Source organism: Tenrec ecaudatus, chromosome X (assembly GCF_050624435.1).
Source record: "Tenrec ecaudatus isolate mTenEca1 chromosome X, mTenEca1.hap1, whole genome shotgun sequence".
Classification (NCBI taxonomy): Eukaryota; Metazoa; Chordata; class Mammalia; order Afrosoricida; family Tenrecidae; genus Tenrec; species Tenrec ecaudatus.
Window position 1 is genome coordinate 152436290 of NC_134548.1, and position 20947 is coordinate 152457236.

Here is a 20947-nt window from a genome sequence, read left to right on the forward strand (position 1 = left end):
GGAAGCCAGTTATATAAATATCTGGAGGGAGGAAGCTCCAAGGAAAAAGGCTTTGAGACATGTAGTGGGGGAGGGGCATGCTCGCAGCATTTGTGAACGAGGAAGTGAGTGTGGCTGTAGTAGCTGCAAGACAGGACACAAGTCCTAGGAGATGACATCAGAAAGAATGACCCAGGACAGCTCAATGGAAACTTTTAGGTATGGAGGGGACTTTGGATTTTATGCCAATTAAAGAGATTAGAATACAATTCCAATTGGATGGCTATCAAGGCATCAGAAGTTTTAAAGGGGATTTTAGAAAAATACGATCCGATTTACATTTCAGAAAAATTACTCTGGCTGTGAGGTGGAGAAAGGAAAGGAATGGAGCCAAGAGCAGAAGCAGGGAGAGCGGTGACGATGTAATTACAGTAAGCTAAGCAAAAGATAAAGGAACTCTGGTGGCGCTGGTGGTTGCGGCATTGAACTGCTAACTGTAAGGTCTGCTGTTCAAAGCTCCCAGCTGCTCTCAGAAAGAAGGAGGAGACTATTTTCCCCCACAAAAATTTGCAAAACCTCAGAAACCCTATGTAGGATCACTTTGAGTGAGAATGGTTCAATGGGGTTATTTTGGCTGTAAGCAAGAAATGACCAGTCTTAAATGAACAAGTTGCTACGCTAGGGAAGCAATGGTAGACATAGTCAAAGGTAGTACATTTGGGATATATATTTTAGATATAGCCAATTGGAATTTTAAGGGCTTGGGTGTGGAAGAGGAAGGAAAATGAGAACTTAAGGATGGCTACCAGATTTTTTTCTTGAGCAACAATTGAACTATGATGTCTTTATTGAGATGGAGAAGAAAGTGGGAGGAGAATGTTTGTGGGGATGAAGTAAAAGGTATGGAGTAAGGTGTTCTACTTTGGCTATGGTAAATTGATAAGCAAATTAAGCATTCAAATGAAAAGCTCTACACATCTGAATAGAGAAGTAGATTGTTTGAATGTGGATCTTGGTGAAAAGGGCAGAGTTAGAGATAAAATCTTTGGAGTCATGAGCATATGTAGATGATATTATAAAGGGATTGGATGAAATCATTTCGAGAAAGTGGGCACATGAGAGAATATAAGATCCAACTCTAAAACATTCTAATATTCACAAATGGGATTAAAGTACAGAAACCAGCAAAGAAACTTAGAAGAAGTAATGTGTTTGGTAAGAAAATTCAACATCATTGAAAGTAAGAGGAGAAATTATTTCAAGAAAGGAGTGGTCAATTGTGTTGAGTCTTTTAGAGATTGAATAATATGAAAATGGAGAAATAGCCAGTCTATTTAGCAGTGTGGAGATCATCGGTGAGTTTGACTAATGAATTTCAGTGGAGCGATGGAGTTATAAGGATCTACATATAACCTCCTCCCTGGGGGATGGACACCAGAAAATGGTTGAAGGGAGACGTGGGACAGAGCAAGATATGACAAAATAATAATTTCTAAATTATCAAGGGGTCATGAGGGAGGGGGAAGCAGGGAGGGAGGGGGAAATAAGGAGCTGATGCCAAGGCCTTAAGTGGAGAGCAAATGTTTTGAGAAGGATGAGGGCAACGAATGTACAGATGTGCTTTACATAATGGAAGTATGTATGGATTGTGATAAGAGTTGTATGAGCCCCAATAAAATGATTATTAAAAAAACAATTTGAGAAGACTGAAGAATAAATGAAAAAATGAGAAAATGTATACACCATTGCAACATTTGTTAAAATAGGAATTATTAGATTATGTTTGTATGTTGATGGCGGCTATTCAATCAAAAGAAATAAATTGATAATTCAGCCAAAAAGAGAGATCCTCCAAAGATAGTGCCAACTATCTGCAGGATAACTACACCTGGAGGCCCACTGGCTTTACACCATGTCCAAATTGGAATTTATCATTTCCCTCAACACTGAAACCTGTGCTTCCTACTGAAGTTTATGCTTCGGTAGTTTTCATCTTCCTGCTCAAGAAAGAAACGCAGGAATCATCCTAGACTTCTCTTCTTTGCATCAATTCTCATCTGCTCCATAATGAAATGCTATTGTTTCTACTTGTCCCTTTCCATGGTCACAGCTTTGTTGCAGATTCCAGTGTTGTTTAGGTTTGGTTTTATTATACTGCCATGCAGTATACATTCAAAGACAAAAGGAAACCGAGCCCATCATCTGGCTTCCTCACTGTCGTGTGTGCTTTGTTAGGACACTATTTAGGTTTTTCTTGCTCATTGCTCTGTCTCCACCACATAGCACAGTGCCTGACTCCTGGCCTCTCCTCCCCTAGATGACTATTGAGTGAATGAGTTTATGGAAGGGCTTGCAAACGTCTGTGAAAAGGGAAGGAATGGTAGTCCGAGCTACCGTCTGACGCCGCCGCCACCGTCCCGCGCTATGCCGTCTGAGAAGACCTTCAAGCAGCGCCGCTCGTTCGAACAAAGAGTGGAAGATGTCCGACTTATCCGAGAACAACATCCTACTAAAACCCCGGTGATAATAGAAAGATACAAGGGTGAGAAGCAGCTTCCTGTGCTGGATAAAACCAAGTTCCTCGTCCCCGATCACGTCAACATGAGCGAGCTCATCAAAATCATACGAAGGCGCCTGCAGCTGAACGCCAACCAGGCCTTCTTCCTGCTGGTTCGCGGCCACCGCATGGGGAGCGTGTCCACGCCCATTTCTGAGTGTACGAGAGCGAGCGGGATGAAGACGGCTTCCTGTACATGGTCTACGCCTCCCAAGAGACGTTTGGCATGAAGCCGGCTGCCTAAGACCGACCAAACCATCTCCAGGATTGTCACCCCTTACTAAGGGGCGGGGAAGGAAAGGGATGTTAGCGCGGGTCGATCGGTCAGCCCCTCTAAGCACAGGCCCTCACCGCTGCGGTGTCCCGCCCACTGGGAGTTGTAGCGTGTTTCCCTCGCACAGTGCGCGCCCTCAGCTTCAGCAGACTATTCTTATTTAACCCAGATGTTAGGTTTACAAATAAAGTGCTTTGCATTTTAAGTTGCCAATAAAATAAACATTGGAGTTACCCTAAAAAAAAGGGGGGGAAGGAATGCTGTGGTGTCTCTGTGTGCATTAGGAAAGAGGGCTCCTAAATTTTCATCAGACTTTCAGCCGCCCATATCCATATTAGAAATGCTACGACTCGCTGGTTTATAGACTAATCGCCATACTCCATCCTTTAAGGGCCCCTCAACTGGCACATTCTTATTTCTCCTTCAAACGTAATTCCCAGGGTTAGCCCTTCAGGAAGACTTCTTTGACCGCTCTGGAAAGAAGTCAGCACTTTCACTTCTGGGATTCCATGATCACACCACTACTTAACACGTACCATAAACAGAGACATCTATTTCCTCCATTGGGCTCTGAGATCCTGGAGGATAGGACCCAGGTCTTACTCACCTCGGATTTTTAGCTGATAGGGATCAGTTAGAGCAGGTCCTCCGGGATGACCTAAAGGAGATACCAGGAAATGATTGCCCTGGGGGAGGCAGATTAGAGGACAATCTAATTGCAATGATAAAATGTGTTGCTTAGAGAGCAAAATAGTATCCAGTCACTAACCACCATGTGACCACTCACCCTAGATAATCATCAAGAAAGAGGATATTCACTAGATGAAAGATTGGGCGGCATCTACTCCCCCAGGCCTCTTCCAAATCTGAGTTTCTGAGTCCTTAAAAGCCTGACATTTGTCTTACTTCTGGATGGAAGTGGCTTTCTGGTCTGGAGGGCATGTCACCTTCATATTCCTATTATCTAGACCAGGGTTAGAAAAGGTACTTTCCAGAAGTTTATCATCCCGGGCAGACTCACTATGGCTGCCTTTGCCTTCTCAGCGCCTCTGACTTCCCATCTGAAAACTGACTAATACTTGCTAACTGTGTGTTCTGAGATCCTTTGATGAAAATGCCATAGTATGTAAGTATCAAGTATTGTTATGAATATAAAAACTGGATGAAGTTTCTGTTGCTTACCCCCTGAGCTACATTACAGAAAATGAGTGTCTCTTACCAAACCGCAGGGCATATCTCCATTGCCAAAAAGAGACTAGTAAAACACATTCACCCCCTCAGTCCTTCAGGTTCAATAAAGCAGTGTATCTGCTTTTCCAAAATTCTTCCAATTACAAAAATGCTATAAAACTTTGCATGTAGTTATGGGTTGTGCTGACCAATTTTCCATCAAAGACAATAAACCCCCTGTAGTGGTAATCCAGGAGCCCAGGTAGTGCAAAAGTTAAGCACGAACCAAAAAGCCAGTGGTTCTAATCCACCAGCCACTTCTAAAGATAAAAATGTGGCCATCTCCTTCCATGAAGTTTGTCCGCCTTGGACACCCTCCAGGAAACTTCTATGTCCTACAGTGCTGCTATGAGTAAGAAGAGATTCAATAACAATGGGTTTAGTTTCTAGGGTGACTAGGACTTGACACTGACGCACTGACAATGGATTTTGAGTTGAGGGGCAGTGGCAGGAGTGTATTTTGTCTACCCCGTGCTGAATTCCCTTTCTAGAAATGTTCCAATCATGAGTTTGAAAAGTGACTGCCGTGCGCATATAGACGTCTATTGACTGAAGCTAATGATTTGTATAGGCATGGGCACTAAATCCATGCTGATTCAATTGGAACCATTTCCTGGAATTTTGATCATAGGGATTAGAAAGAGTAAGTAGAAATTCCTGGCTGGCAGCCACACTCAGAGGTCTGAGTACGGAGCTGATTCATTACCATGTGTCTGGCTGGGTGGAAGAACGTTTGAGATGATGAAACTGCCACTCAGAGAAGCAAAGATGGAAGACGTGAAGAGAGAGAGGAGAAAAGGGAGAGAGAGGGGGAGAGAATCTTGTCAGTTACTCACGATTTTGCTCCAGGTGTCTTTGTCCTTCTCAAGGTTTGGTTACATGACCCAGTAAGTTTCTGCCTTCCCATCCCCACACACCACCCCATTTTTATTTTTAATTTTTGTTTGGTTTTGCCTGAGAAAAATTCTAGCTGGCTTTCCGTCACTAGCAGTGAGTTAATCTGGGTAGACTAGAGAAAACAAATCCCCAGAAACTCATATCTGTATAAAAGAGAGTTTGATGTTAAGGATAAGTGCATATCAAGAAAACGTCCTACAGTGTAAGATATGACAAAATAATAATTTCTAAATTATCAAGGGTTCATGAGGGAGCGGGGAGCAGGGAGGGAAGAGATAAAAATGAGGAGCTGATGCCAGGGGCTTAAGTGGAGAGAAAATGCTTTGACAATGATGAGGGCAATGCATGTACAAATGTGCTTTACACAACTGATGTATGTATGGATTGTGATAAGAGTTGTATGAGCCCCTAATAAAATGATTTAAAAACAAAACAAAACAAAGAAAGCATCCCAACCTAGTCCAGTCCAAGCCCATAAAACGGACAGTAGCCCATATGTCCAACACTAATCTACAAAGTTCTCCTAAAATTTATAAAACGCATGCAAATAATGCCAACTGCAGGAGGAAAACCGAATCAGTGAAAGTGTAAGCATCTTAGCGCTGGCAGGGGTCTCTATGCAGCTTCTCCACCCAGGGCTTCATCAGGATAGGTCCATGTGGCTTCTCCTCAGAGATGTTTTGCAGGAAGTGAGCTTTGCCAGCTGAGGCAGAGAACTAGCTAAGGCAGGCACACACTGGTCCGACCATCAGAGAGCAAGAGACAAGAAAAGCAAGGCTCTCTGAGCTATTGATCTCTCTGCCCTTCAATTAATTCCACATGTGTTCACTGGCCAGGTTGGCATGATAAACCTATCACAAGCAGCAACAAGAATCCTTACTAATATACACATGTAGCATGACCTCTGCTCCAAATATAAAGAGCCTTTTAGTATCCAAGGAGCCCTGCTAATGCCGTGGTTAAGAGTTCAGCAGCAATCCCCAAAGTCTGCATTTGGAACCCACCAGCAGCTCTGCGGGAGATGTGACAGGCTGCTTGAGCAACGATGTACAGCCTGGGAACCCACCATTGATTTGGTAGTGGCGTTCAATTGCAGTGAGTTTGGTTTGGTATGTTTGAGCCCTACGGAGGAAGAAAAGACCTGGCAATCTGCTTCTCCTAAGATTGAAACCAAGTTTTCCTTGGTTCTGTTGTCACTATGAGTTGGAATTCACTTGAGGGCCTTGGGTTTGAAGGGGTTTAAAAAAGTTTATGTAAAGTGGAATTAAAAGACAATGGAACTTTCCCCACAAACATTTTGAAGCTCCTTTATTGTCTCTAAGTACTTTGGGTTCAAATATTTCTGTCAAATGAGTTTTCTGAAGGAATTGGGCATGAAAAGTCTTGAGAGATTATTTGGCCCAACCTTCATTGGACAGATGAAATTTATCATGCACTTTTAAAACCATGAGCGTTATATTCCTCATGCAATGCAAAACAACTCCCACACCCACTCATTCTGTCACCTTGCATTCACAAATATACAAGGGATCAATAACTTTTAGTTATCTATCTCCTGGAGAGTTATTATGAGTGTGAATGCTTACATTTCTAGTGCTTCAAACTATTTTAATTCATATTCAGTTCTTGACTTTGGTGTGACAATCTAATGTAAAATCAGATATCTATCCTTTTTGATTTTCATCTTACAAAACTACTGTTACATTTTGGCCTTTTAAAAATTATGTGACCAGCTTACATGTCAACACTTGTATCCTAAATGCTTTCGCAAACTAATGAAATCATCAGTGCTGGAAATTAATTGTGGTGATGATTGTACAATTCTTCTTGATATGATTGAAATATTGAATCATATGGTATGTGGATTGTGTCCCAATCAAACTTCTTAATATAATAATAATAGTAATACCTACCTTTTAGGTAATTAAACAATATAATTCACATGACATATAGTAGATATCCAATAAATGTTAATTACTGCAATAAGTCCTGGTGGCTCTGTTGAGTAAACATTGAACTGCTCACCTATCCGTCAAGAGTTCAAACCTACCAGCTGCTGGACAGGATGAAAAATGGGTTCTCTACTCCTATAATTAATGCATTCGAACTAAAGTGTTGGTGAAGAAGATTGAAAGTACCCTGGACTGCCAACAACAACAACAAACCAACAACCCCCAAACCCCACAGGTCTGTCTAGGAAGTAGTATGGCCCGAATGCTCATTGGAGGCAAGGATGTCAAGACTGAATCTCACATCTTTGGACATGTTGTTGGGAGAAACCAGTCCCTGGAGAAGGACATCATGCTTGGTAAAGTGGAGAAGCAGTGAAAGTGAAGGTCCTCGACGAGATGGATGGACACAGTGGCTGCGACAATGGACTCAAACATAAGAACCATTGGCAGCATGGCACAGCAGTCGCTGGGAGAGGGAACTGACTTGATGACACCTAACAACAACTCTCATAAAGATTTACAGCAACTCACAACGGCTTCTGTGGGGTGCTGAGGGTTACTGAAGCTGTAAGTCTTTACAGGAGTAGGAAGGTTTATGTTTCGCCTTTGGAGTGGCTGGTGGTTTCAAACTACTGACCTTGCAGTAAACAGTCCACTGCTAAACCCACTACACCACCATTGATTTGGTAGTGGTGTTCGATTGCAGTGAGTTTGATTTGGTTTAAAACCAAGACAATCCTATGAAGCAGTTCTACTCTTGTAACACATGCCAACGTGACAGCAACCACAACAACACTGTTATGATGAATCATTGGTAAATGTTTAAGTCCAGTTGTTCAAGACTGTGTAGTGACTCACTGGAAGGAAGCCGACCTCTTAGTAGAAGTACAATGTAGCAGTTAAGAACATTATTTAAATTAATCTCAACCCTTCATAAACTAGTCCAACAGAACTGGGGTTGAATCCTAGCTCTATCGCTTTAGCTGTGTAGCCTTGGATTACTAAACTCCATGAGATTCAGTCTTCCCACTTGTCAAATGGAAATAATAATAGAATCTACCACATAAGACAATGTGGTGATTCAGTCAATTCATACCAGTTCAGCAGAACCGATATCTAATTTTTTGTTGAGTTCAGGGAGCCGATTGTAAAAATAACACTTGTAATCAGAAATTTCTCTAAGGTGGGCGGCTAGGCAGCTGCCCAATGTGGAAATCAGAGATTCACATTCATAACTCTTTTGTAACATTCATCTGCACAAGAGCCTATCCTAAGCGCCAGTAGCAATGTTTGTTCTACCCACAGGTATAAACAATTAGACAGAATTATGTCCATAATGTTTATTTATTAATTTCATAAAACTCATTATACTTTTGAGACAATCCTACATTTCTATTCCTTTGCATGTATTGCTTCAGTAAACAAACATACATCATAAAGATAAAAAATTGCCAAACACCTGAGGGTGCCGCGCCACCACTCATTTAAATTTTTTGTTCCACCCCAAACTCACCTGAGACATTATGAGCGAATTATGTTCAGAGCGCTAAAAATATTGTCTGAACAATTGCTGTGAGTTCAGTAAAAGCAGAAATGTTTTTTCAAAGATAAACATACGTTCAGAGAAGAGATGTCATCTATTTCTTATATCTCAAACACAATGGCTATTGTCTAATTGACCTATCTTTAAAGAAATGGGACCCTACTCCTCCAATGAAAAGATGGTTAAGGATAAAGCATACAGCGATGGTGCTCAGATAAAAGTGAAGAATACTGCAAGTGAGAACACCAAAAAGCAGTATGGAAATAATTAACCACTTTATTGTTTTGTCAGGTATTATTTAATATTTTACTAATATTTAAAAGCTCTTATAACACTCTTTTTTGTTTATCCCTTTTATTGTTCTTATTTACATATTAACTGTATGAAAAAAGTAAACTACCTTGTTATATATATATATACTTACAAGTGTCATTAGGGTAGCAAACCGGTGGTTAAATTATTTGAATCCCACCACTCGCATAAGGTTATTGGTCCAACTAAATGAGATCATTCATTACCAGAAAGAACTTAACAGTGTCGAGCACATAGCAATATTTACTTACATGTGACATGAGTTACACATTGACCTACTAACCTCAAGGTCAGTGCTTCAAGTCCACCAGTCACTCCGAGGGAGAACCACAAAGCTTATGACCTCAGAAACACCTAGGGGTAGTTTTACTCTGTCCTACGGTATCTATATGAGTCATAATCGACTGGATGGTAGTATATAAAGCAGTACTATAATAGCAGTGTGGTCACTTTATACTTTACTGTTATTGGGGCATCTTTCCAATATCCACAGGAAGGAAAAACTGAGCCACTCTTTATCTTCAGCTGCTTTTCTCATAGGTGTCTAAATATAGGAGCAAAAACAGAGACTTAAAGATTACTTTCAGGTACCAAGTAAAGATTTTCAAGATGGCGCATCAATTGCAGGATGGAGCTTTATTCTTTTTCAAAGCAAGAGAGTTATGGCTTTCCAGCAGCAACTCTTCCAGAAAGGAATAGACTAAGTAAGGTACTTGTGTTAGTCTGGGTACTTTAGAGAAACAAATCCACTGAAAATCATGTATAAGAGATAGTCTTATATAAAGATTAAGTGCACATCAACAAAACATCCCAACCCAGTGCTGCCCAAGTCCAACATTTGTCCAACACCAATCAACAAAGTCCTCCATTTCACAAAACAGACACAATGATGACGACTGCAGGAGGAAAGCCAAATCAGTGAATGTGTAAGCATCTCAGTGCCGCCAGGGGTCTCCACAAGGCTGCTCCAGCATCCAGGGCTGCACTGGGGTAGACCCATGTGACTTCTCCTTAACAATGTCTTGCAGGAAGTCAGCCTTGCAAGCTGAAGAAGGGAACTGCTAAGACAGCTGCACCCTGCTCCGACCATCACAAAGCAAGAGACCTGAGAACTAGAAAGGCAAGGCTCACTGAGCCATTTATCCCTCCACCTTTCAATTAGCCCACATGTGTTTATCAGTCAGGTTGGCACAATAAACTATTCAGTACTATTTGGGAGACTTTCAGAAGAGAGGCATTTGATATATAAAAGTGTTTACAATGAGTTAAAATAAATGTTCCACATATTCTGAAATTATATACAAAGTGTTACTGCATGATTGAAACTCAATTGCTAATATAGTTATTTTTTAAAATAAAATAGTTAAAGGTTGCACCCTTTAATGTGTATTTTGTAAAAAATATATATCAATTTAAAAAGTTTTACTGCTTTATGAAAAAATGCATTAAAGTTTTAAAATCTAACTTCCTGGAAAATAATTGTATTTCAGAAATAAGAAAAAGATGAAGAGTCAGGAAAGAAGCAGTGACTGTCAGTCACACACATGATCTCCTATAATTCACACAACAACGTCTTGAGGCAGATGCTCATTTTATCCCTGTTTCACAGAGGAGAGTGCTGAGGAACAAAGAGAAGAAATAACTTTCCCACGAGCGTGGTTATTTTAGATCTAGCCCTTGCACAGACACCAATTCTTCAAGGGACTCAGGACATGCCACTTAGTTTATTTTCATCTTACATTGGTTGAGTTGCTTTTGACTACTAGTAGCAGTGCAACTAGTACCAGTTTATACAATACATCTCATTTCCGGACAAAAAACAAGTTTGAAAGTCAATAGTTTCAGAGAAAGTGCCACGGCTCAATAATTTCCACAGGACCCTAATTCTCTTTTTCCACTCCTTCATCTTCAGAGAGTCAGTAATGTATCCCTTGTGGTTGCCGCAGGACTGAACAGTTCTAAGCATCGCAGCTGACAACTTCCAGGCTCAAGAAGTAGGTGGAGAGAAGAGACTTCCTCTTTCTCTTCAATCAGGGGGGAAACCTTTTCTAGAAGGCGTGACGTGGACTGGCCTTTCTCACATTCACCCACACTGTCAGAGTGTAGTCCATGTGGCTACACACAAATGTGGCAAGAAGAACGAGGTTACCATGTTTGGCAGTGATGCTGGTGGTTAGGAGCACATTACTTGCAATCAAGGGTTCTTTACTTGAAATGAGGACAAATCAATGTTCTGTTAGCAAGGAAAAAATGAAGGTGTGAAGGCCACCATGCTGGCACCCAACAACTTCTGTCCATTTCTCTACCAACAAATGAGCAGGTTGCTCTAGATCACGTTTTTATCAAAGAAAGGAGAGGACTCTATCCATAGCTAAGGAACCAAACTAAACAAAGCATATCTGAAAAATATAGATACACCTAATCAACAAATGCATTGTCCACTGAAGCTGCATAATAAGAAAAATGGGTCATGAGATTGGATGAAGACTCATTAATAATATATGGTATGCTACTGACACAGGCTTGCTTGCTGAAAGTGAAAAGGACCTGATGCACTTACTGATAAATACCAAAGATTGCAGCCTATTTATAGACTATTATTTAAAGGAAAGAAAAGAAAAATCCTCAAATTTGTCAGACGTCATTATAAAAAGAAAAAAATATTGAACTTATTGAGGATTTCATTTTACATGCATTCACAATCAATGCTCATGGAAACAGTAGTTACGAAATCAAACAGTGGATTTCCAGTAAAGATCGCAACGTAGACAAACACAATATACTGACCCTCTTCAACAAAGACATGGTAAAATAAAATGGAGGAAAAAATGAATGATAAATAAGCGAGTTGAACACCAACAGAAAATTGAAAGGTGGAACCCATATAAAAAGTTCAAGATGAACAACTAATTTGTACCTAGCTACCTAACCACAATTTGAGCAAATCCTCCCACAGTGCAGAACAATCTCTGGACCACCCAACTAATACAGAGATGGGCTACTCCTTTGTATCCCACCATTCACCTGGTGAATGGAGGAATACCTAGAGCCCAATCTGGTCCACTCCAAAGATGGTTGAACTTCTCCCTCCACATCCTGGACATGTCAATTGCATTATGAAAGACCACCACTCAACATGGGAGGCTAATGAAAGGATGAGTCATATGAGGTCCTCCATGGTACCCTGGGATTCAGAGGGGACACGGGTCTACAGATTTATTTATTTTTTGGTGACAGTAGTGGCTACAATATACCACTTGGCCTCAACCTTGTTCCAGGTGCTCAGTTTCAGCGAAGGCTCAGGCTTTGAGCAGTGGCCTGGGGTTAAATCACCTTCTGCAGTGGGAGAACAAGCTGGGTATTTTATGTTTCTTCTTCTCTACCCCCTTTCTTGTTTTTGTTTTGATAAATAACACAGGCACAGACGAGTGGAATCATCCTTGGTACCCATACCCCTTGGCAACCTCAGAGGTCATCCTCAGGATGTGGGACCACATAAAAAGCAAAGGCCAGTTCTGGTTTTGGATTTCTTTGGTTGTCTTTCTCACCTGCCCCCACCCCACCCCCCTAGATTGTTTTGTTGTTTGGATAAACCATAAGTGGAGAGACACAAGATAAAAGGGGTAGAGCTATTTTTAAGCCTCCACACCCCTATGTAGACCAGAGATGTCACCAACTCCCATCCTTGCATGTCACAAAACTGCATTCCTACTATGTGTATCCTGGGCAGGTCCTTCACAAGCACGCACAAGTGACTGAAAAGGGAAAGCAGCTGGTGGTCCTGGCTTGGGTAGTTTTGGTTTGTTTGTTGTGTGTGATACCTTACTTGACCTTGTTTTTTTCTATGTGTTTTTGTTTTATATTGCTTGTTATTCCTTTCTTGGTTCACCCAATGGAGTTAACTGTACCCACATGACCCAGGCACACAATGCAGCTTCAACAGTTAACAAATAGTGGCCAAGAGTCACCACCTACTCTATTAACATCTGATCAACAAATAGAAACAAATATAAAAACAGCACAATGTCTTAGAGACCACAGGTAATTTCAGTTCTTGCAAAAATGTAAGGGAGAATGGCACAAACAACTGACAAGTGCACAGAGTTTAGGAACATTCCTGAGGGGTGAAATGGCATTGGAGCCACCAGAAAAAACATTCAGAAGATTAATTTTCAGGTACTTTCAATAGACATGGAAAAGATGTACATAGGTTTGGAAAACAGTTGAATGGAAGCAATGAGGGGACAATTTAGTGAGCTTAAAGACAAATATGTTGATGCCTGTCTGTGAGAATAATAATCAATAAAATGAATTAAAAATCTGAAGTATGTCAAACAAATATATTGGACATTGTCAAGAGGAGTAACATGTACATGATATGTGGTCTAGGACAAAAATAAATTTTAAAAATTACAGACAAAATAAGTCAAGAACAGCTGGAAGGACACATTCCTAGCAAAAGGAAAGAAGAGAAAATAAGTATCCAAGAAGCCAAATAGCTCTTAAGTAGGAAAAATCCCAAAATAAAATAATCATTACATATCACAGTGAAATTTTCTAATATTAAGGAAAAACAAAGAATCTTGAGATCCTGTCAGATAACAAGAAAAGTTACCAACAATGGGAGGCAAAGGGCTTTTATAAAGGTCTAGATAAAGACATGTCCATATGCAAATATATTTATATATGAGGATGGGGAAATAGACTATGCGCATATATTTATAGGTTTAGTATTAAGGCAGCAGAAGGACATTGGGCCTCCACTCAAGTACTCCCTCAATGCAAGGATACTTTCTTCTATTAAATTGGCATTCTAAGATACTCACCTTCCCGACACAACCACTGAAGACAAAGCGGGTGAATAAGCAAATGTGGTGAAGAAAACTGATGGTGCCCGGTTATCAACAGATATAGCTTCTGGGGTCTTAAAGGCTTGAAGGTAAGCAAGCGGCCATCTAGCTCAGAAGCAACAAAGCCCACATGGAAGAAACAAACCAGGCTGTGTGATCATGAGGTGTCAAAAGGATCAGGCATCAGGCATCATCAGACCAAAAATCTTACCATAGTGAATGAGGGGGGAGTGCGGAGTGGAGACCCAAAGCCCATTTTTAGGCTACTGGACATCCCCTTATAGAAGGGGCTCGGGGAAGAGATGAACCAGTCAGGGTGCAATGTAGCAACGACGAAAAATACAACTTTTCTCTAGTTCCTAAATGCTTCACACACACACACACACCCACTAACTATGATCCCAATACTACCTTGCAATTCTGGCTAGACTAGAGGATGTTTACTGATACAGATAGGAACTGGAAACACAGGGAATCCAGGACGGATGATCCCTTCAGGACCAGTGGTGTGAGTGGCGATACTGGGAGGGGAGAGAGAGAGTGGGTTGGAAGGGGGGAACCAATTACAAGGACCTACATGTGACTTCCTCCCTGGGGGAGGGACAACAGAAAAGTGGGTGAAGGGAGACGTCGGACAGGGCAAGATATGACAAAATTATAATTTATAAATTATCTAGGTTTCATGAGGAAGTGGGGAGCAGGGAGGGAGGGGAAAATGAGGAGCTGATACCAGGGGCTTAAGTGGAGAGCAAATGTTTTGAGAAGGATGAGGGCAATGAATGTACAAATGTGCTTTACACAATTGATGTATGTATGGATTGTGATAAGAGTTGTATGAGCTCCTAATAAAACGATTAAAAAAAGAAAAAATAATAAGGTCGGATTTTTCAGCAGAAATGATGCAGGCAAGAAGGCAATAGAATGCCATACATAAAACTCTGCTCTGCAAGGAAAGGAAAAAAAAGCCAAACAAGAATCTTACATCAATTCGCCTAGCACGAACCTGCATGCTCAATGTAAACAAAGTGCAGTTAAATAAGAAATCTATTGATACAAACCAACAACTCGTGGATTGCGGCTCACTGTTGGATTATACTTACATAAACTCTTCATAGCAACAGTACCTAAAATTTTATGCCATTGGAAAAATCCTTGATGTTATCAATGCAATTGCCTTATACCCTAGGGCAGGGGTCCCTCAAACAGGGGACCAGTTAACTGTCCCTCATACCTGTTGGAGGGGTGGACTAAAGTTTAAAAAGAACTATGAACAAATTCCTATGCTCACTGCACATATCTTATTTTGAAGTAAAAAACCAAAACGGGGCAAAAACACCCGGCAGGCCTGATAAATGTCCTCAGCGGGCCATATGTGGCCTGTGAGGCCGTAGTTTGAGGATGCCTGAGCTAGGGGGATGATCAACAACTTTATCTTTTATGTTTGTTTTGTTTTCTGTTTAAAGAGGACTTTTTCCTTTTTTGGTTTTTTTTGTCTGTCTACTTTTGTTTTGTTGTTGTTCTTCTCCTAGTTGGTTTTTTTAAATCATAATATGACCACCAGAGTAAACCAAAATCTTTCATGATCCATGGACAAGCAATTGAATTCTGAGCTCCCATTGAATTCTAGCCCCAAGTCCAAGAACAATTAGTTCTTATAGCATAGCTCTAATTTATATTCCCCTTTATGAAGATATCACTGAAACTCAGGGTGCTACAGCAAAATGTGGTGAAGAAAGCAGATGGTGCCCGACTATCAATTGGAATAATGTCTGGGGTCATAAAGGCTTGTATCCAAATAATCAATCATCTAAGAGAGGAGTCAAATAAGTCCATATTGTAGAAGCACACCAGCCTGTGTGATCCAAAGATGATGATGAAAAAAAAACTAATATGATGACAGGAAACATATTAGAGCTTAAATTGTAAACACTCAATTTGTAGAAGGCTATCAGGGACAGTGGAAGCCCAAAATCCATCTGCAGAGTATCTAGTCAGGTTAAGCCTCTGTCAGATCCTCTCTAGCCAAGGAGATGAACTCAAACAGTTTTACTCTCAGAAAGAGATTATTGTAAACTTGATTATGGTGGGTGAAACCATGATATGATACTGGGTCAGTAGATCCTCTTGGCCCAACCTGAATTTGCTCTAGGCTTAAATATTTCTTGCTTTTTCCATGACAGAAATTCCTTCTCTGGCTTGTTAGTATCCCAAACCCAGTTGTGTAACCACTATGTCAGCAGGGCAACTCTCTGGGTTTTCAAAATATTGCTGGTGGTCTTTGATTTCTTACTCTTTAGTTTTATTTTTATATTTATATAATTATTATTAATATTTAAATATATTTCTTCTTTTTGTGTCCTTTTTTTCTTGTTTCTGTTAGGTTCCCAGTTTATGAAGCACAAAAGGTGTGGAGGCATACACACAATAACTGATGCACTGATTTATAGGGTATGAGGGGTGGGGAGGGTGAGTGGAATTGGGGAGCAAACAATGAATGTAGGAGAAGGGAGAGACCATTAGAACTTATACTGATGATGTATATAGAACTCTTTTTAAAAGCAACTTTACTATGGAAGTGTATTATACATGAATATTATATAAGAAACCTATTAAAAAGAAGAAGAAAGCAATGTTGACCAATGATTACCATGGGAGAAGGAGGAAGTTTTGCTTAGGGGGCATTGCGTTTACATTAATGGCAGTGTAATAATTTGAAAAATAATATTAATAATGGTTGTATAACATGAAGAGTATAATCAACGGCACTAAATTATGCATGTAGGAGTTGTTGAATTGGAGAATATTTTGTTGCATATATTTATGCTACAATTAAAAAATAATTGCATGTATAACAATGAGTACAAGGAAGAAGAAAATGTTCTAAAATCGATTGTGGTAATTATTGTACAACTCTTCTTTATTTGATTAAACGATTGAATTGTATGATATGTGGATGAAGTGCCAATAAAACTAATTCTTTAAAGAATCTTATATCAAGCAGAATTATCCCTTAAATATGGAGGGGGGATAAAAGCATTTCCAGATAAAGATAAATTAAAGGAATGTGTGAAAACAAGACCAAACATACAAGAAACACTAAGGAGAATTCCTTGGGCAGAGAATGAACAATGACAGCAGTCAAAAGCTTGAAAATTAACATATAGGAAACATACTACCAAAAAATTGCCAATAATTTCAAAGTAAAATTTACAATACTGAAAACAGGGAGCCAGAGATATAATTCTTCAATGAAGACAATTATAAAATAATAGAGACAATGTACAAAAAGTTCTAATGGAATGGAAGTCAAGTAGTTCCTAAGAAAGAATTTATCACCTTAAATTTGGGAAGAAAATAATAAATAATAAGGTAACCTCAATGAAAGTGGATAAATCTCATATAAACAATAAAATAACACAAAAGAAAACAGAAAAGGAAATCCACAAAAAATTTAACTCAGCAAAAAAAATTACAAAGAAAAAAATTAACCAATGATGTAAAAACACATAGAAAAATGACAGCGATAAATATATACCTATCAATAACAACACTGAATGTAAATGGCTTGAGTGCAACACTCAAGAGACAGAGTAACTGAATGGATAAGAAAGCATGACCAATCAATATGGCACTTAAACGAGACACACCTTAGATATTAAGACAAAAATGGACCAAAAATCAAAGAATGGTAATGCATACATGTGCACACACCCACATATACAAAAAAGCTGATGGCAATCAGATAAAAAACAAATGGGAACAAAAGTACAACATTCTCAAACCTGTGGAACACAGCACAAGCAGTACTTGGAGGAACTTTTATACCAATAAACAAACGCATAATAATAAGAAAAAAACAAAATCATCACTTAATCCAACAACTTCAGCAATTAAAATGAAAGTAGTAAAATAATTGTGCAGCCACCAAAAAAAGAGACAATAAAGATTACAGCAAAAAATACAGCATTGGGAAACAGAGAAGCAATACAACGAAACAAGAAGCTGATTGACAAAACTGACAAACCACTGGCAAACTTAACAAAGAAGATGAAAATATCATGAATAAGAAATGAAAAGGGTGACATCACAATAGAATCAATTGATATTCAAAAGGTAATAGCACAATAGTAAGATGTCCATCTTGTGTCAGTTTGTTGTACTGTCATGGCTTGTGTGTTGTTGTGATGATGGAAGCTATGTCAACCAGTACTTCAAATACCAGCAAGGGACCCCAAAGTGAAAAGGTCTCAGCAGAGCCACCAAAGAGAGTGATGAGGGAATTGAAGAGTTATACCATCGACTTCAGTCTGAAACTGATCAAACATACAATCAAGAGACATTGATAATTATTGGTCATTGGAATGCAAAAATTTGAAACGAGTTAGAAAATATAATCTTGGTGATAGAAATTAAGCTGGATGGAGATTGCATGATAGAATTTTGCAATACCAACGACTTGTTCATAACAAATACCTTTCTAAAAGAACACAAGAGGTGACTTATACAAGTGGATTTCTCCAGATGGAATACACAGAAATTAAATGGATTACATCTGTGGGAAGAGACCATGGAGAAGCTTGACATCAACAGCTAAAACCAGACCAGGGGCTGACTGTAGAACAGGCCATCAATTGTTCAAATGTAAGTTCTGGTTGAAGATGAAGAATATTAAAACAAGTCCACCAGAGCCAAAATACTACCTTGGGTCTATCCCACCTGAATTTCAAGAATATCGCAAAAAAGCATTTAACACATATGAACATTAATGACAGAAGACTTGATGAGCTGTGGGAGGACATCAAGAACATCATTCATGAAGAAACCAAAGTCATTAAAAAGAAAGAAATGATCAAGGTGGATGTCAGAAAAGACTAAAACTTGGTCATATTCATAGAGTAGCGCTAAGACAATGGGGAGAAAATTTCAAAGTACAGCTCTAAAAGACAAATATTAGAATGAAATCATTATAATATTGTGTGATATAATAAAATGATGTGCAAAGACCTACAGTTACAAAACTAAAAAGGAAGCACATGCTCAGAATATCTTAAACTTAAAGAATTTAAATAAATTTTTTAAAAAACCTTGAATTGCAATATTGAAAGATTCTAGGTTTTTGGTGACAGGTCTGGGGAAGGGCCCCTGAAAGAATCGAAGAAGCAGACCAAGAAAATGGATGAAGAGACACGGCCTTCACACAGAAACATAAAAAAGAAAGATAAGAAGAAACTCGAGGAGCTAAAAGAGAAAGTCTTGATGAACGCTCCCCTGACCACAGGTGGAATTAAGAAATCTGGCAAAAAGTAAGCTGTTCTTGGTGACTGAGACAACAATGACATTGACAAGGATTCCCCTCTTGTCCCCTCTCCTATTGAACAATGTACAGGGGCCCCTAGCTAACATCATAAGACAAAGAAAAGACATCAAAGGTATTCGTCTGGGGAAGGAAGAGGCAAACCTATCATTATTCACAAACGATATGATTGTATACTTCGAAGTTCCCTTAAACTCCACAAGTGGAGTGTTGGAAGCAATAGAGGAATATGGCAGAGTGGCAGGACACAAGATCAACAAACAGAAGTCTATTGGACTGCTCTACACATCATTCAAGATCCCAGAAGAGACAATGAAAAAAGTAGTACCCTTAATCGACTACAAGGATCCACATGTGACTTCCTCCCTGGGAGATGGACGGCAGAGAAGGGGGGGAAGGGAGACTCCGGATAGGGCAAGATATGACCACCCAAAAATCTATAAATTATCAAGGGCTCATGAAGGGGGGGGGGCGGGAAGGGAGGGAGGGAAAAAAAAGAGGACCTGATGCAAAGGGCTTAAGTGGAGAGCAAATGCATTGAAAATGACTAGGGCAAAGAATGTATGGATGTGCTTTATACAATTGATGTATGTATATGTATGGATTGTGATAAGAGTTATATGAGCCCCTAATAAAATGTAAAAAAAAGAAAATGATTAGGGCAAAAAATGTACAGATGTGTCTTATACATTGATGTATGTACATGTATGGATTGTGATGAGTTGTATGAGTCACTAATAAAATGTTAAAAAGAAAGTAGTACCCTTTACAATAGCCACACACAAATTGAAATATCTAGGGATATACCTGACTTTAAAAAAAACAAAAGATTTGTACGCAGAAAACTAAAGAACACTATTACAAGAAACCAAGCGTGACCTCAACAAATGGAAGAATATCCCATGCTCGTGGATTGGAAAACTCAATATAGTAAACATGTCAGTTCTGCCCAAGGCACTATATGTTTAATGTTATCCCGATGTGAGTACTATCATTGTTCAAATAATTGGAAAAACTGATTACCAACATCATATGGAGAGGGAAGAAGCCCAGAATTAGCAGAGAAAACCTCAAGAAGAAGAACACAGTGGGAGGGCTTGCTCTACCTGACTTTAGCACATACTATATGGCCACAATGGTCAAAGCAGTGTGAGACTGGTATAATGAAGGATATTCAGATCAATGGGAAAGAGCTGAAAACACAGAAATAAAAACATCAGCGTACAGACAACTGATTTTTAATAGGACCCAAAAATATCAAATGAGAAGCGGATGCCTTCTTCAATAAGTGGTGCTGGAAAAAAATGGCTATCTACCTGTAGAAAAATGAAGAAAGACCCTTACATCACTCCATACACAAGAATAAACTCAAGGTGGATCACAGACCTTTAGGTAAAACCCAAACTACTAGGGTCATTAATGAGGGCATTGGGACAAACCTGAGAACCTTGGCACAGGGTTAGCAGAAAGGAAATAGAGAAGTACAGAAATAGAGAGGAGCCACAAATTGACAAGTGGGATATACTGAAGATAAATCACCTGTGTACATCAAAAGAATTCACCAAGAGAGTAATAAGAGAGCCCACCGACTGGGAAAACATATTTAGCAATGACACATCAGACAAAGACCTTATTACTAAAGTCTATAATACTTTGCACGCTTACAATAAGAGAAAAATGAACTGCCCACTGAGGAGGTAGGAAAAGGGCCTGAACAGAAGTTTCACAGTGGCAGAAATCTGAATGGTCAATAAACATGAGAAAATATTCATTATCTATTAGAGAAATGCAAATTGAAACAACTATGAGATACCACTTAGCACACTCAAAGATAGCCCAATTCAAAGAATCAGAAAGAAACAAGTGTTGGAGGAGCTTTGGGAAGATAGGAACTCTCGTGCACTGCTGGTGGACCTGTAGGTACGTATAGCCATTATGGAAATTGCTTTGGCGATATCTAAAACAGATGGAAATTGAGCTAGCATTCGACCCAGCAATCCCCCTACTGGGCATATACCCAGAAGAGGCAAGAAACAAAC

The 20947-nt window shown here is 39.5% G+C and overlaps 2 pseudogenes; both read left to right on the top strand.

Moving 5' to 3' along the window:
• Positions 1-2366: 2366 nt before the first annotated feature.
• Positions 2367-3043, top strand: LOC142433113 (microtubule-associated protein 1 light chain 3 beta-like; annotated as a pseudogene).
• A 5567-nt stretch (positions 3044-8610) lies between these two features.
• Positions 8611-20947, top strand: part of LOC142433799 (uncharacterized) — a 28034-nt pseudogene continuing 15697 nt past the window's right edge.